Source organism: Cyanistes caeruleus, chromosome 21, assembly GCF_971803275.1.
Source record: "Cyanistes caeruleus chromosome 21, bCyaCae1.hap1.1, whole genome shotgun sequence".
Taxonomy (NCBI): domain Eukaryota; kingdom Metazoa; phylum Chordata; class Aves; order Passeriformes; family Paridae; genus Cyanistes; species Cyanistes caeruleus.
In genome coordinates, this window is record NC_141721.1 from 1,643,589 (window position 1) to 1,653,803 (window position 10,215).

At 47.5% G+C, this 10,215-nt stretch overlaps 1 long non-coding RNA gene across 1 annotated transcript; it reads right to left on the minus strand.

Annotated features, from left to right (window-relative positions):
- Window positions 1-509: 509 nt before the first annotated feature.
- Window positions 510-9,914, minus strand: LOC111937637 (uncharacterized). The gene is made up of 5 exons (XR_002868685.2): window positions 9,808-9,914; window positions 8,821-8,938; window positions 3,449-3,580; window positions 2,180-2,351; window positions 510-957 (listed from the first exon to the last, which is right to left on the minus strand). It is a non-coding gene; the product is annotated as an uncharacterized LOC111937637 (long non-coding RNA).
- Window positions 9,915-10,215: the final 301 nt, after the last annotated feature.

Here is a 10,215-nt window from a genome sequence, read left to right on the forward strand (position 1 = left end):
CTTGTAAAAAGTCACTTTCCCTGCTCTTTCATGAGCCCTGATTAAATTCTGAAAGGCTGCTGTGAGGTGTCCCCAGAGCCTCCTCCCCTCCAGGTGAGCACCCCCAGTTCTCCCAGCCTTTGGAGCAGCTCCAGGGCCTCCTCTGGAGCCAGCAGGTCCATGTTTTTCATGAGCAGAGCACTCCAGACCCAGGAGCAGCATTGCAGTGTCAGGTATTCACCCACATCTGCTCAAGGATGGAAACCTTTCTAAAAGTTTATGCCAAAACCTACAGGAACATCACCCTCTGACCCACTGCTCACTTCAGATGTTTTCTATGTGCAATGTGTTTAGTTTTTCTTTTATATTAACCTGAATGTAACTTAAAAGCAGAGCTGTTCTCACTTCTGTTCTCTTCCATTCCCCAAACCAAAACACCTAATTTATCATTGAATGAGAGATTTTTGGTAACTCTAAATTTTTATCATCCGCCCAGGGGGGAAAAAAAAATGTTCATCCAAAGCATTACGTTTTGTTTAGGCAGTAAATCCAAAGGAAATCTGTATTTCACACAGCTTTAACAGGAGCTCTCGTTTTAAATAACAGACTGAAAAAGGAAATAGCTGCTCATAAACTGTGAATAGCTGAAGTAGTAGAATATCAGAGTAATGCAACAAACATTCACTGACTTATTTTTTCTCTCTGGGTGGTGATCAGCCCACCCTCCAGCGTGGGCTCTTTGCCTGTAGCCCTAAATCAGCACTGCAGCCACACAATGGGGTGGGGATGTCAAGGATGCAAAGGAATATGAAACAACTCCATGCTGGTCGCTACTTTTGTCATCCCATTGTGCTATTCCTTTTGGGGGAATCGTGTTTTTACACTTTATTACCCAGGGCTGGGTCCTGCTCCGTGAAAATCGATGGCAGCCGAGCTGGCAGTCGTTTGGTTATGGCCTTCCAGGCAGCTCCGACACTTCTGGGAATCAGGAGCACAAGAATAATGCCTTTCAATAAGCAGCTTATCGACCAAGCAGGAGTTAAGTGAACCTGTGGTGTGCTTCTCAAGTTTCTCTCCTCTCACATGATTATTGCACTTTAGTCCTGCTTTGCTTTTGTTCTTTGGACAATCAATCCCTTGGAAGGACTCGCCCCAGCCCAGCTGGGTGTGCTGGAGTAAAGGGACAGTGGATTTCTCCCCTTGGTCCCACCAGCTCTTTCCTCTCTAAATTCTGGGATCACAGGCTGCCACACCAGGAGCCAACCCCCTGGAGATGGATTTCCACAACCTGATCTTCAGAGAGGCTGCACAAGCTTCAGCACAAATATTTTCCTTGAGAAGCACAGGAGACATTGTCCATGCTTCCTCCTAACTCCTTTCAATAATTACAATAAAGGCACTGCAAAGGAATCCAGGGAGGAAAAAAGCAAAGTGCAAAAGCAAAGTCAGACACAGTTTTGATTTTTTTCAGGGTTGAAATGGAGAAGCCCAGCAAGAAACAGTCTGATGAGTCACAGTAAATCCCAAAGTGGGACATGGCAGCCCTTGTGTTTTCTCTTTGGGGATGAAGTGATCACCTCTCAGCTCTGCTCTGGATGTCCCATACCCATTGCAAACAAGGCCAGGTGGACCCACTCAGCTGATGGACTCCAGAGCAGCTCTGTGCTCCAGCTCTGACCTCAATGCCTCTCACCACAGGGCTTCCCACAGACATCCCAAAGCAGAGGAAGGAAATCTTAATGCAATTTATGCTTCAGAAGAGACCCAGCACTGAAAGTCTGCAGGACCTGGGAGCTGTTAAACACCTCCTCATGTAACTGAGTCTGTTCTGCAGAGCCAACAGCTCCTGACCTCTGCCTGGCACCAGGCAAGGCACACAGCCACCCTCAGAGGTTTGATTTCTTTAATGCCATTATCTGCTACATTTTACAGCAGTCACAACAATATCTGACACTGTCAAAGACAGGAAGCATCCATGGATTACAACCTGTACCCTGCAGGTCCTCTGTGTTGTGCAAAGCAGAATTGAAAGCATTATTTAAACTGCAGCCAGGGACCATTTCATTGACCAAGAGAAGAAGAGGTGAAAGCATGTTGTGGGTTTCTCCTGTGCTCAAAAGCTGCTCCTGTGCCTGTGGTGTGCACATCTGCTGTGCAGGGCACCTGCTGCAGGACGTGTGGGAAGATTTTAATTACTCACCATGGCAACCTGGTTAATAGCTGTAATCCCCCACAATCAGCTGGGTTGGTCCTTCTTCCACATCTGCAGAAATACCTCCAGGAAGGACATTCATACTGTAGATCTGCTCTTGGGCACTGATGCCAACTGTGGAGCCTCAGCGTGAGGCCTCGTGTGAAACAGGAACACATCCCTGGAAGTCAAGGACAGACTGGATGAGCCTTGGAGCAACCAAGGTCTAGTGGAAGGTGTCCCTGCCCATGGCAGGGTTTCTAAGGTCCATTTAAATCCATTAAATCCATTTAAGTCCATTCCAATCTGAACTTTTCTATGGCTGTAACAACCAGCCTGCCCCATCTGCGGGAGCTCTTTGCTCCAACTGTCCAGGCCAGGTCTAGGGGCCCCCACCATCCACAGAGCCTCCCATATTCTCACACCTCTGGCAGCTGAAACAAGCTCATCTTGTTGTGCAATGAGCCAGCTTGTAGCTGTTACAGGTTGGCTTATCCTGAACTCATTGATTTTACCCCATTGATCCAAAGTTCAGATTAATTTGAAGCTAAACCTCTCCCATCAGTGTCAGGGAGATGGCCCTCCAGGAATAAATGCTGGAGAAATATCGTGTCCCTCCTGCCAGCAGACACCCCTGAGCCACACACCTGCATCCTGCCCTCCTGCTGCTGCCAGCAGCTCTGCCCAGGAGCAGCTGGGAGAGCCTGTGGGTTGTGCCAGCAAGATATCGACCACTCTGAATTCCTGCAAGCAAGGACAGACCCTGGGAAGCTCCAAGACAAAGTGCAAATTCCCAAAGGAAAACAGAGCAGAAGTTGCCAAACTGCCTGACTGACCCAGCAGGGGTGGATGAGGAAAGTTCTGCCAAATTCAGTCCAGAGCTGCTAAAAGCCATGACCAAACCACGGAGAGGAGACAGGGATGCACCATCCAAGCACAGCTTTGGTGCTTTCACCTCTCAGTCCATAAAGGTGATCTGGGCCACTGCCAGAACCACCACAGCCACCCTTGGCTTTTGAGTTCCACTTCTAAACATGCCACAGTCAGCTCCAGATCCATAGGGACAGATGAGGCAGGCAGGAACAATGGCAGCGTGGTGAGGGTCACTCCTACCATGAGAAAAAGGCTTTGTCCAGCAGCCAACAATTGAGGCTTTCTTTCTCCTTCCCCACAGAATTCTCCTTTCCCACTGTCCTTCCCTGGGGATGTGCAAGAGTTGATTCCCAAAGGCATCGCTCTCCTCTGGGTGGGATCCACGAGTGCCTGGCCCTGCCTCACCTGTCCTGCACATCCTGAGAGATTTGGGCTGCCTGAAGCCACAGGTGACCAAATTCCACGTAAATCCAATAGAAGCAGTCCTGAATGGCTGCCAGGTCCTAGGGAAAATGGGATTAGGCTCAGTTGGCTCTTCTGCAGGGAGGAGGAGAGAAGAAAAAAAAAACAGAAAGAAAAGAAAGAAAAAAATAACAAGAACAATGTTACATTGTTAATAGATTACTCACTCTTATTTTAATTAAACGTCAAAACAGAGCCCTGAAACCTGAGAAGAGACACTTTAGCAGAGGGCAGTCACGGGGAACCAAATCTTAAAAACCATGAAAGACCTGATTTATACCAGAGGGCAATAAAACATCAGTGGAAAAAGAAGTGCAGTGTCAGTAGGAGCAGACTGTCATCTCACCTTTGACCCTGGTTTATACTGGTGTGTTCCTGCTGGTTTTCATCTGGAGTTACTGGTGTAATTGGAACAAATGAGTCCCAAGACTTTGATTGTGGGAAGAAGATCGTGCTTGGACACTGCTGAGCACCAGCCCAAGTAAATATCCTGGTTTTGCTGTGGGCCAGGGACTTTTAACCCCTTCCACAGGCATTTGAACCCCCAAACCCCAAACCCCAGCAGGTAATGAGTGTGAGATGGCCTCAGCAGGGCCTGGACACTAAGGGGTATTCAAAGGGGGGAAAAAAACCCTCCAGGAAATAAGTTTTGCTGATTTTGTGCTGAATCACACAATTACACACAGAGCTTCAGCCCACTGGGAATTAGAGACCCAGGTTATAAAATCCCTGAGAAAGGGACCTGCTCATTAAATCCTGTTGAGCAACTGGGCTGCTCCAACTCTCAAAGCAGCTTCATCCCAGCTGGGCAGAGGCTGTAAGGGTGGGCAGGGCTCTGTGTGTGTGAGCACAAACCAGATGCAAGCTTAATTGTTTCAGCTTGACTCCCATTATGAATGTTGCAATTGTACACCTATCTGGGAGTTGAAATAAATATCCCAGAGAGGAGTTCCAGGTATTTAACCAGACCTGTGGAGGAGCCAGCTCCTCTTTCTCATCTCCAACACCCAACTGAGCTGCCTTGGGTGCATGGTCCACAAATGTTCACTTTGCTTAGATGCCAAGGCAGAAATAAGCTGGGCTCTTTCAGGGGGCACTTACACACTCAGCTGTCATTTAGAGCAAAAGAAATTCAGAAACTCCAGGCATAGAAACTCATGGAAACTACAGGCACGACAAGCAGCAGCAGAGCAGTTGCTTCATTTCAGCAGGCAGTTTCTATTTCTCCCCTTTCTGTTTTGTTTTGCAGAGTGAGGCAGCAGCTGAGTAAGTGTGAAAAGCCATAAGAGCAGTCTCTCTCCCAGGCAGCTGGCTGGTTCAGTGTAGGTTGATGGAATGATAAGACACTGTTTGAACATAGTTGTAGCTATAGGGAACAAGAAAGCTGGAAATTTGCTGGCAGGTGAGATGGGGAGCTGAAAAAGATACAAGGTCAAAGGGCAGTATGTCTTCAGGAAATGCTGGTGTAATACTGCTGGAAAATCTGCAGAGATAGAGTTGAAATTTGTCTACATCTTCTTAAAGATGGGGCAGATCACAGCTCGAGGAATTTGGTCATTTTAAACTTCAAAATCCAGAAGGTGGATGTGTCCTGCTGAACCTGTGCTGGTACTAAACAGGGTCAGCACAAGCTGAACACGTTCCCTGCATCTGTGAGAGCTCAGGGCCCTACATAGGAGGGGAGAAAGGTGGTTTGGGGCATTGGTTATTTTGGTGTGTAGTTTTGATTGTTCATTTTTAAAGCCATAGCAATTTCCTCTGATAAGATATTCTCTCCTGGCTCTTCCTTACATTTATGCCACTTTGCAGAGTGATGAGAATTGAGAAGTTTCATGGGTAAAGGTAAAAAAAGGTTTCTATCTTTACAAACATTCCATGTTAGGGAATCAGAGCTGGAGACCCCAAAGAAAATTGTGGGAGATAAAATTTAATGGAAAGCATTTTTCAGTGAAACACAAGAGAGAAAAAGGCAGACTGCTTTTGATGGGAGGTGGGAACCATAGCACAGCATGACAAGGGGTTTCTTCACTGCTTTCACAGGAGACAGCACAGCCCCAGGCTCTGGCATTTGTGAGGAATTCAGAGCTTTGGTCCTGTGTCTGCTTGGGTTTGGATCCTTGCTGGGAAGGGCTGCCCTGGCCTGGCTGCTCCACATCCCTCCCACAGCTCTTGGCAGTGCAGGGAACTTACAGGGATGCCCAGGGGTCACATATGGGCTCATTAATTGGGAAACATTGAGAACTCCCTAACGGGAAAAGAGAAATCTGGAAGGCTTGTCATGCTTCCTCCCACTCCAACATGAATGTTTAAGGCATGAGGCACCTGAGCAGCCTTGGGAAGCAGTGACAGCATCTCCCAAACAGGAGCAGGGGGTGGTCCCCACCACACAGTCCCTAAAGCAGGCAGGACCTGGATCCAGTTCCAGGGACACCCACCAGGCAACAACCCCCTAAAAACTGGGAAGACTCATAGACATGAACAGGATCAGGCATCTGAGCCATTAACAAAACAACACTCTATAAATCAGGCATTTTGGGCTCTTTTGAAGTGCTCCTAAGAGCAGTAAATTTTAACAGCCTTTTCTTCCCTAATACTACCCTGCATCCCCTAGGTTAGACTGTCTGGACCCAAGGGATTTGGTGGCCCCAGCCACTGCTCACCACAGGATGCTATGAATTAAAACAATATTCTGAGCAATTAATCACAGTGTTTCTCTACTGAAAAGTGGAAGGTGTGAGCAGGGAGAGAGAAGGAGGAGAAAGAGAAAAAAATTGAAAAAGAAAGACAAGAAGCTTATCTAAATCTATTTACATGGAATGATTATTCAATTAATTTTTTCATTACACTTGCCAAAATGAATTGCTTGTGTCTTTTATGCTGTGTGTGAGATTTCATTAATAATTAATAGCAGCAGCTCTTTCTCCTCTGCTTGGCAAGGGGGAGCATTGGTCTTTGGAGGTCACACCCCACACGTGCACAGCCCGGAGGGGTGGCACTGTGCTGCCCCTGAGGTGTGTGGGGATAAACTCGTGCCCAGCTGCTGTCAGTGGGCTTTCACCTCCAGCAGGGTGGTGTTTGCCACTGCAGATGCTGTGTGCAAGCCTCCAGCCTTGCCTCTCTCCCCACCAGGGGTGTTTGACCCTCCCATGTTGCCACCAGACCGCACAGAAGTCGCCTCTGGCAGCTGCTGTGGGCAGGGATCCCGGGATCTGTACAAGGGAAGGATCAACACAGCATCCTCAACTTGTCTGGCACTTCTGGAGCTAGAATTATCAAAATCTGGATTCAGTTCCCAGCTCAGCTACAGATATTTTTTGTCTCTGTGGGCAAGTGACTGAGCCTTGCTCTGCTCTAGTTTGCCATCCACAAGCTGGAGTCAAGTTACAGCCTTTTTTTTCTCACCATTATTTTGACTTGTCTACTTACATTACAATCTTTTGGGAGAAGAGGCTGTACATGCATATCTACCAAATCTAATATAAGTGATCTAATCCTGGTAGATTTCTCTAGGTATTACTGTCACACAGATTCCAAGGGCTGTGTCTATATAGACAGCTTAACCCACTCCCAGGCGCCAGTAAGTGACTTATCTCAGCACTGCGCCCATGAACCGAGCTCTCTGACTGTTTTACATTTGAATTTCAGAACCTCTGCTCCTGTTCCCTGGGATTTCCAAGCCCAGAGACCTGATCCAGGCAACCCACCCTATGCCTGTGGGTGCAGGGCATTGCCAACATTTGACTCCAGAGCAGGATCTACCATCTGTAGAATAATCAGTCTCAAGGAATGATACAAGTTGTATTTATATAGGAAAGTTAGCTCAATCACCACCAGTTTTATTCACTCTAATAAATGAGCTGAAGAGGGTTATATCTTTTTCTGTGCTGTGGGATATTATTTTTTCATTCTTATTTAATTAAGAGCAGGACTCAAACATTTGAAGTTCTCTACCTCCCCTTCAAGGACAATACAGTCCCACCTGCACGGTGAAGAGAGACCTGCGATCTTGGCAGCCGAGCCACTTCCCTGGGGAACCAAGCTGCTCTGGCATTTTTTAATAGATATTTCCCCTCTCCCCATTTCTCACAGACACTGTCAGGCCATGCCATGGCTCTGCTCAGGGCTCTGTGGTCCATCTCAGGCCTAGCTCAGAACATTCTGCCCAGGGCAAACCTCACCCAGGCCCTGGAAGAGAAGAGCTGCTGCTGCCACGTGTGTGTCCAAGGCTGGACACAGGGATACAGGAGGGATGAGCAGATAAAGTCACCCCCACAGCCATCCAAACCCCTGCTGCCCTCCCCCTCCATCCTGCTCTCTCCTTTGGGATGGCTCAGCCTATTCTCACTTTGAGTTCAAGGCAGAAGGCAGAGCAGCAGCCTGTGCAGGCACTGTGTCCGTGCTGCTGCACAGCTCCAGTGCCACGTGTGCTCCAAGGTAAAGAGGGAGCGCTGGGGACTGTGGACACAGCTTTGATTTTATTTTAAAGGCTTTAATATTTGGAGCTGTACTGATTTATCTCAGCATGCCAGCGTACCACTGGTAACTAAGCAACACCGATCCTCTCTATTCCAGGAAGCTCACGGGATTTTTGCCTATGAACAATATTACTTTGTGTATATGAAGCTAAATGGACCATAGGCACTATTTGTAAGTGGAGGATATTTCAGTTCCATACTCTTTTTTTTTTTATTTCTTGTTGCTTGTTATTTTTTTTCTTGGCCTGGAATAGATTTGCCAGAACCACACGTGGGTCTGAGACAAGTTGCAAACTGAGCACACCACGACCTTGTGCACTATGTTTTGCACTGACAAACACTTCCAATTAAGAAGCACAATTACCTCAGAAACACAGGTTATTCTGAGTTGGATCCCACAAGGATCATCAAGTTCAACTCTTAGCTCAGTGCATCTCCAAGATATCCCCAAGAATCCCACATGTGCTTAAGGCACCATCCAAACACTTCAGGAGCTCAGACAGGCTCGGAGCTGTGCCCATGACCCTGGGGAAGCTGTTCCTGTGCCCAGCCACTGTAGATTTGTTATATAAAGAGTGTCACCAGGGCAAACAGAAAACTCCTTTGTGCTTTCCCACCCTGCTTTAAGGAACCCAAAGAAATCAAGTCCAAAATCCAACTAATTATGAAATAACAGATAAAAGGTAAGCACACTGGGAATAGCATTGTGCATCAAGCCTGATGCTCAGAGCACCTTAGAATTAATGCTTTCAGTTCTCAAAAAAACTCCTCACACCACAACAATACTTTAATTCCCCATTAAAAAAAAAAAAAAATCAATATATATTAATGACACATCACCTGGCAACACAAGAGAGGAGATGCCCTCCTGGAGATGCTGAAATGCATCAAGAATTTCAAAGGGAAACAAAATTTTCAGATGTCATTTGGCCGTTTTTATCCATAAATCCAGTTTCATCTGCAGGAGGAAAAATAAACCCTACAGAAACACTTAGCACAGTGGAACAAAAATAATGTTAAATTAAGCTTACAAAAATGTTTCTCTTTTTGAAAATCTTGGCTGGCGACAAATGGCTTGTGCCAAGTTATAAATCAAGTGTTGGGTTTCTTTAACGCTCAGCATCCCCTGATTTATGATTCCATCACAAGCTCTCGATTGATTTCTGACTCAGTGATCCGTCTTCCCCCATAGGTACCTGCCCATTATAACGCCTTTTCCTGAGCAGGCAGCACATTTCACTTCCCAGAAGGGCTTTATAAAGGAGAGGTTGAGTGGAGTCCTGCTGGCTGGAGAGCACAGCCCCGAGGGGCTGAGGTGGCCACAGAGGGAGAGGAGGTGGTTGTGGCTTGCACACAGGAGCAGCTCTACTCCGTGGAGTAGAGCAGGGAGGGGCCCAGGCTCGCTGGCCACTGAGCCAGCAGGACAGGGATGCTGCTGGAAACACCAGGAATGAGCTTCCTGACGTGTTTGGGATGACAGAGCCTCGCTGCTTCCCCAGGGTTTAGTTCCCAATGGCAGCCATCCTTTACAGATGAAAACAAATTAAACCTTACAATCTGGGAGAGTCTGGCTCACCAAAACCTTTCACACAACAGGAAATCCTTTTCCTGTAAAAGCATCCCACTCCTCAGCAAGCCTGTTCCCACCAGCTGAGCACTCCAAGGACATCAGGGCTTACAGCATCAAAGCTGTGACACGTTCCCATGCAATGTCATGGCCAAGGTGCACGTCCCCACCAGGTACAGGTGGAAAGCTGTGCAAGGACTTTCTCAGCTGCAGAGCTCACCAACCCCATGGATATCCCAACCCAGAGAACACTCTCTGACCTGCTCCTGCCAAAACAGGGCAGCTCCTCCAAGCACAGCTGCTTACACTGAGCTCCCTGGGACTAAAGCAGGAGCAGCAGGGAGGGCAGTGAGGAGCACTCAACCCCACATGCAGAACAGCTGGAGGCTCTTAAGGAAACCCAAGCACCTCGGAAATGAGAGACAATGGGGGTAACAAGGGGAAAAAGTAACAAATATTGACCACTCAAAGCCCTTTGAGGTTTTCAGTGTGTTAGAGCTGTGTCCCAGGCAATGCATCAGCCCTTGGGATGGTGAATGTGGCCTGGAGTTCACTGACTAACAGAGCCTTGCCAAAATCAGCCAGGTTACATAGTTCTTCATCAAATGCAGCCTCTCCTATATAAACATCTTCTTGGGGAGCCCAGAAGCTGGCTGTCCACTTGGTGC